This window comes from Psammomys obesus, unplaced genomic scaffold (assembly GCF_907164565.1).
Source record: "Psammomys obesus unplaced genomic scaffold, mPsaObe1.curated_primary_1811, whole genome shotgun sequence".
In the NCBI taxonomy this organism is placed as follows: Eukaryota; Metazoa; Chordata; class Mammalia; order Rodentia; family Muridae; genus Psammomys; species Psammomys obesus.
The window spans coordinates 9993063-9999900 of record NW_026596256.1 but is presented as its reverse complement, the minus strand read 5'-3'; the positions used below and the strand labels follow the sequence as shown (position 1 = coordinate 9999900).

Here is a 6838-nt window from a genome sequence, read left to right as displayed (position 1 = left end):
TATATATATATATATATATATATATATATATATATATATGTAATCCCCTGCAAATACACAAAACAGGAAAACTGGAGCATGATAGGTTTTACAAAAGCTGGTTTAACTTTAGCCGTCACCAACTTTTAAGAAGGCAAAGATGGAAGTGACAGCCACGTGCTTTCTCCGGCTATGAAATAAAGCATTGTCTCTCGCTACTAACTATACTATTTAACACATCCTGTGTACTGAACTAAATCCTTCAAAGATTCTGCTGTCCTTCAACTTTCATTTTAGGGGGATCAGAATTTTATCTCACCAATAGGACAAGGTAACACACCAACACTCTAAAGCCATAGAAGAGAAGGTGGACAGAGACACTTACCCTGGTGTGGAAAACTTATGCCCTAAGTGAGCTCTTTGTGTAAACACTGTGCTGAAACCTGGGAAGGAGGAAGAATAAGTCCACTAGTGTACTATTTCAAAGCATGCTGCAGAAGGCCTGCAAATCCAAAGGTCATAATTATGACTTCCCTCTTGATATATTAATTTGTTTATGAAATTCCTCAGAGTATGGCAGAGTTTATTAATCATTTGTTATGGTCTGTGCCTATGTTGGTGGGGGCAATAACCTTCCAGGTGACTTCTAACTTTGTTTTTAATCCTGGGGAGGCATACTGCACAGAAACCCATCTTAGAATCCTAGCAGCCAAACAGGCTACAAGCCAGAGAGACTTAAGAACACAATTAAGCTTGTCTCAACACCCCTGTAGTTGTAACATATTATGGGCTATCCAGGAAGGTTTCAGCTCCATTTATATATATGTATGTCATTTTTCATTCTCATGTTACAGGCTCTGGAATCAAAGTATTCGTACATGACACATTATTAACAATTAACAGACTCCGTCTTTAAAAATTTTTAAGAAAGGTTGAGGGAAGGCTATATAGTTGTCTTGTTTTTGTTTAAAACCAAGTCCACATACTAACTACTTCTCATGAAAGCAAATCGACCAGCCTGCTGCGGCTCCACCCTGGAAAGCTCTATACTTACTTTTCTTACAGTTTCTGAGTGACGCACTACAAAACGACCAGAAAGGGAGGAAAAGCGGCAGCCCTCTCAAACAGGGCGTCTTCCGCCCTGTAAACTTGGCAAAAAAGCACACTGGACTGAAATACAGGACTCTCCATATAAGGCAGCTCAGCTAAACATGTCATGCGTAATTTATGGGTGGCAGGCAGAGCATTAACCTCTGCGTGCACATACTTGGCCCACACGAAGCCGCTGCTGGATGGCAGCCCCGGCAGAGGGATGCGGGCGCGGCGGAGACCCGCGCGGCCGGTGGCCGTCCCCGCCGTCCCCGGCAGAGGTCACCGAGTTCACCGCGCTCGGCCACGCACCTGCCCCCGCGCCCGGGCTGCCGGTCCTGCCCCGCAGCGCCCCGCGGGTGGCCCGCAGCGCGGCGCGGGGCAGGGCCGGGAGCCGCAGCGCGCGGTGGCCCTCCGTGCGGGCCGGGGACCCCCCGAGCGCCCCCCGAGGCCGCCGCAGCGCCGCCCGCAGCGCGGAACAATGCGCGGCCGCCCCGCCACTCACCTCTCACGTGGCCGTGCAGGCTGCCCGCCGGGGCCCCGACTGCCCGGGGCATTGTGGGATCGCGACTCCGGGATGCCCGCCACGGGAAAGGGAACTGGCCGGGGTCGGGTCACGGGAGCATGGCGAGCGCCCGGACTCGTCGGGCTGCGGCGAGAGACTGGGGCATGTCGCCGTGCAGCCTCTTATCGCCGCGCGCCGGTTTCCGCCGCTGCGCGGCCCCTCCCCCGCGCCAGCCCCGCCAGGAAGGCGCGCGGACGCGCCGAGCTCCCACGCGCAGCCCCGGCCCCCGCCCGCCCGCTCTCCCGCCCGCTCTCCGGGCCCGCGCCGCTCACCGCCGCTCCGGCTCTCGGGGCTCAGCGTCCAGCCCGCGAAGCCCGCAAGGTTAGACGAAAGGTTAGAGTCGGCAGCCGGGCCTGCCTGCCGCGCCAGAAGCCCCGCACCGCCTGGAACCTGGAGGCCGAAGGGCGGGAAAGGAGCCGCAAGGGTGTTGGGTATCTTTCTTAGCAATCAACACTCAACACAGTTTCGGAGTTCCGCGGGCAAAACCGTCACCCAAGCACAAACACAGGCCATACAAATCGGTAAATGAAACAAGCAGCTTAAGGGTTCTCCGGCTTCCAGGTCTGCAGTGTGGTGTACAGAAAGCAGGGCCCCCTCTTTTAAAATAAAATAACATCTTAGGATACGCGGAGGTACTCCCAGGCAGACAAGCCCTGGGCAAAGGCCTGAGCAAATGAAACCCCAACCCCTACTTCACTGGGTGCTGTCCTGTAACTTGGCTTTGAAAAGAATCCTGGGCGTCTCAGAAGAGACAAAGTTTGAAGATCGGCGGGGTGGACGGGATTTCCAGTGAATTTAAGGAATTAGGATAACTTGGTCAAGGAAGGTTTTTAACTGAAAACGTTTGTTCCATGGTTTGAACCTAATTTGAGTGGGGGTAAAGGGATGCAAACTGAAGCAGGATTTTTCCCTGCATGTTTGTACCGAGAGGGTGAGGCCGGCTTTCCTAGGCGGGGTAAAAAAAAAAAAAAAAAAAAAAAAAGTCCCTGTCTGGAAGGTGTTAAAGTATACAGTGGTTTGTAGAGGTACCAGTAACAGATCTGATTTCTTGATCCTCAGCTGGTCCATGAAGCACAGACTTAATCCTGCTTCCTAATCCCTTCCTGGACTAATTAATTAATTAACTAGTGCCGCTTCTCACTGTTAATGATTAAAAGTACCCGAGTCCCCAACAACGGAAAACAGAGTAGAATGACACTAACATTTTCTCAAAGAACAGAGACTGGGAGTTTCTAACTGACAATTACTAACAACCAGTGGCTGGGGGGACTTCTTTCTTCCAGGCATTCAGCAACTAGGTGGAATGTGGGCTGTTGCAGATGTATTAAGTAGAAGTAGGATGGGGATCTTATACAAGGATTGAACTTTGCAGAGCAGCTTAGTAGGGAAGAGACAACCCTATCACTCCCAACAGATAGATAGATAGATAGTTGTGATGCTGTTGGATAACAATCCAAAATGACCCTGAGAAGAGGAGGGAAGGGTCCCTGAAGGAATTTTATGTAAATAGTGCCTTGAAAGATGTGCAGAAGTTAGGCAGATAAAAAGAGAGTTGACAAGGTTGGCTAGGGAGATGACTCATTTGTAAGGAAGCTGGAGATAGAGTCAAAGCGCACAGGCAGGGATCTGTTACCACAGTCGTGGATGGCGGAAGAGAATGGAAAATGCTCGGAGTCCATTGGCCAACACTGAATTCCAGATTCAATGAGAGGAACTCAAAGAATAGATAAATAAAAAGATGGAAAGCAAATCTCAGAAGACACTTGACCCCTGACCTCCACATGCACATACAGATAGGCACAGGGAGTTGGGTGGAGGTGGGCCCTGGAACAGTGGAGAAAGGAGAAGAGCACATACAAGAAACCTGTCTATTCAATACCGTGTAGAATCAATGCATTCATCGTTTCTATTCCTTTCTGTACGAGATTAAAGCATAGGCAGAAGAGTAAAGCCCTTCAGCTTTACTCACAAAACCACGATGAACTAGTTTGCAGGACCAGCGCGATATGGTGGAGTCTGGGCTTGCACTTTAGAAAGATCTTTGGCTAATGCTTAGGTGGTGACTAGCCCTGTATTCAGGGATGTTGGCAAAGGAAGGGTGAATGGGTGTAGACACACTGGAAAACTGACTCATGCAGGGACTGAGGAAGGGAGGGACCTTGGGAAACTTCCAAGGTCCTAGCTTAGCCTACTGGATTGCTACTAGCTTTTCAATTTCTTCAGTTGCTTCCCATTTTCTACCAAGGGAGCCCTGACTTCCAGACAACACAGGCTACTTTTGAACCTGCTGCTGTCTTAGCTTCCATGCTCAGACAGTCCAGTGAACTACTAAGACCTAGTCCTGTTCCAAGGATTAATTTGCAGTTGTGCTCAGACCCTTATTCTCATCCAATTTACAGACTGGTTGATCTTTTTATCATATGCTTCAAAATCTGCACTTTGTAATTGAACATAATAAAAAACAGGACTTTGAACCTATGTGTAGTACAAGAGCAGAAACTGTCTACCCCAACAAGACATCTAGAAAAGAAGAAAAATTGAAACACAAATTTTCTGCTCCATCAAAAAAGAAAAAAAAAAAAAAAAAGAAAGAAAGAAATACAAGAAAGGCACTTGCATGTTAGAAACAAGAGAATATTCTAGTAAAAAGCAAGTTAAAGTTTTTTTTTTAAATGTTATTTTACAAAGATAAAGAGAAAAAGAATGCTGTGACAAGGCATCCAAGCCAACTTAAACCTTAGAAATGTCCAAAATAAATTAAGGCCTGAAACAACATTGGCATTGAGTAAGCATAACCTGTTACCATTTAAAATTTTGAACCACTGAGACAAACATCAAATCATGTGTTAAAAATATAAAACCAGGTTGCTTTCAACTACCAATAGCCACTCAGTCACATTTCAAATCGTGGAAACTACTAAAAGAATCATTATAGTAATAAAAAGGTAATAGTCCCCATTTAGAATCCACTGAGTCTTCTTTGGTGCCAGGAGACTACTTAGGTTTCTCTTACACTGTGAGGGGTTTGTGTAGTCTGCAGGCTCCTGAATGCACACATCCATAAGCATGAAAGGGAGGCCATTTTGAGGAGGAATGGGAAATTAAATAAAACAATTTCAGATAAAGTCAAACTACATTTTTAGGTAAAGGAAAAAGTATTCACTGCAGCTTCCTGAGATATTTCGGTCCTTTCAAGTCTTAATTTTACCAGTGAGTCTAAGAGGAAGACAGTCAACGGACATGATTTTTGCAGATAATATCAGCTCCTTGTTTTCTAGTAATATAGGTAAAAGAAACTAACATTTATCCTTTTCAGCTAAATGGAAATCTTTAAGACCCTTGTAAGAGTGTTTGTGTTATAAACTGTGTTCTTTGTTCTCTGTACAGAGTCCACAGTTCAGTAAGTCTCCACTCCCTTTTTTATATGTCTTTTCTGCCTCCTCTTTCCATGTCATCTAAACATTAGAATGATAGTTTTCAAAAAAATATAAAAACCTTTGAAATACTTATCTATGATTTGTTTTTACTATACCAATTTGAAATAATATAGTTATAATATGTAAAGGCACAATATAATATATGATAATACTGATTAAGTTGATTGCATGACATAATCAAGGATAGGACACAGCCTCAGTTCCTACACTTTCTTATCATGCATACATAAGATAAGAGAAGAAGTAAACAAAACATTGAAAACAGTCTTGTATGAAGAATCACATTTAAGCCTGTGCGCTTGTACCTATGTTATATTTCATGCCAGGAAAAAACGACTTCTGTAGCCTGAAGGCAAACTTGTTCAGCAGCTGACTATCTACGCTTAACAGATTAATGAATGTATTTATTTGTCTGTTACTTTGAGGATAACTATATGTTTTATAGGCAAAGTTCTTCTAATGTCCATTATCTAAATATAGCTAATACACCTTGCACTATATAACACAATATGAAACATACACCATTTATTGTAGAAATTATGAAAATTTAATTTCACATAAAATCAACATATCTTCAATGTTTGTAAAATTAAAACACTTGAAATATTAATTACATTGTATACTTTATAAGTTACCTAAAAGTTAAGTCTCGTGTGTAAATTTTAAGGACACATCAACATGAAGATTTTAGAAGCATGGAATAATAGTAGGAGTGGAAAGTTAGGGACCATTGGCCTACTTTCTTAAGAGGAAGGGAGTATCAATGAAGCAGAGCAGAGCCAGCATCGGTGCGGTCAGACCACTAGTTCTCATTGTCCTGTCACAGGCCTGTTTCCTCTGTTTAAAGTGAACATCAACTGCTTTGGATTTCTATGAGTGCTGTTGCTTCTCTTTTCTTCCTTTTACCCCAGCTCTCATTCTTTGTTTTCTATCCTTTTTCTTCTTTCCATACAGAAAACTTTTTCCCCACAAATGCTTCCATTCAAGTTTAATGAGAATCAACTTAACCACAAATTCTAGGTTCTGTATTTAGAAGTGAACACAGACTAATCAATCACTTTCCTCAAAGGATCCTCAAAGGATTTTAGTCTCCTAAGGAGAGACAAACAAATAAATAATAAATAAAAAGGCATAGGAATAATTGCAGATAGAGATGAGGACTTTTACGCAAAACAAAGCAGATGGAGAGGGAAATTATGTGCTCCATGGGATAAATCCAGACCAAGGCCTTTCATGTCCTGAGCTAAACAAGGATTGCCTGGGGAAAAGAACAGGCCGAGGACTGGTGTAGGGCTGGCAATTTGAGGGCAAGAAAACAGAAATGGGCTGCCTGACCTCAGGATTTGTAATCAAGCAAGAGAAAAGAAGAATCTCAAACTAATTACTCTCAAACTGCAAAGCCATGACCACAACTTTTAGGTTCAGTAGGATAGATACATGGACGTGTTTGTAAACAGCATTTACTGCTTTTTATGTGAGTTCTCCCTTCTACCCTTCTCCAACTCTTTTCTTCTTCCTTTTCATCCCCCTAACACTAGATAGGAGAGAAAACGGGAAACAAAGGAAAGGAAAGAGATCCCTGAGTAATATCGGGGTCAGAAAGGGAGCAGCATTATCCTTAGACTACTTCCTGCAGATTAGAGGTGGTAAGCATCCTGGGGAAAGTTCGGTCTTTGCTCTCACGATATCTAAATTCTAGTTGTTGTTTCTTCTTTGAGCATGACTACTAACAAACCATGACCAACAGCAACCAACAACCCAGTATGCC

General features: G+C 44.0%; 1 protein-coding gene across 9 annotated transcripts in view; it reads right to left on the bottom strand.

Moving 5' to 3' along the window:
• Positions 1–1796, bottom strand: part of Mbnl1 (muscleblind like splicing regulator 1) — a 148330-nt gene extending 146534 nt beyond the window's left edge. For 7 of the 9 annotated variants that reach the window (XM_055596706.1, XM_055596711.1, XM_055596715.1 and 4 more), the window contains exon 1: positions 1574–1796. The gene's annotated coding sequence lies outside the window, so the exon portion shown is untranslated. Of the gene's footprint in view, positions 1–364; positions 423–1033; positions 1090–1573 lie in introns of those variants that run through there. The other 2 variants (XM_055596708.1, XM_055596709.1) reach the window with 2 other exon arrangements.
• Positions 1797–6838: the final 5042 nt, after the last annotated feature.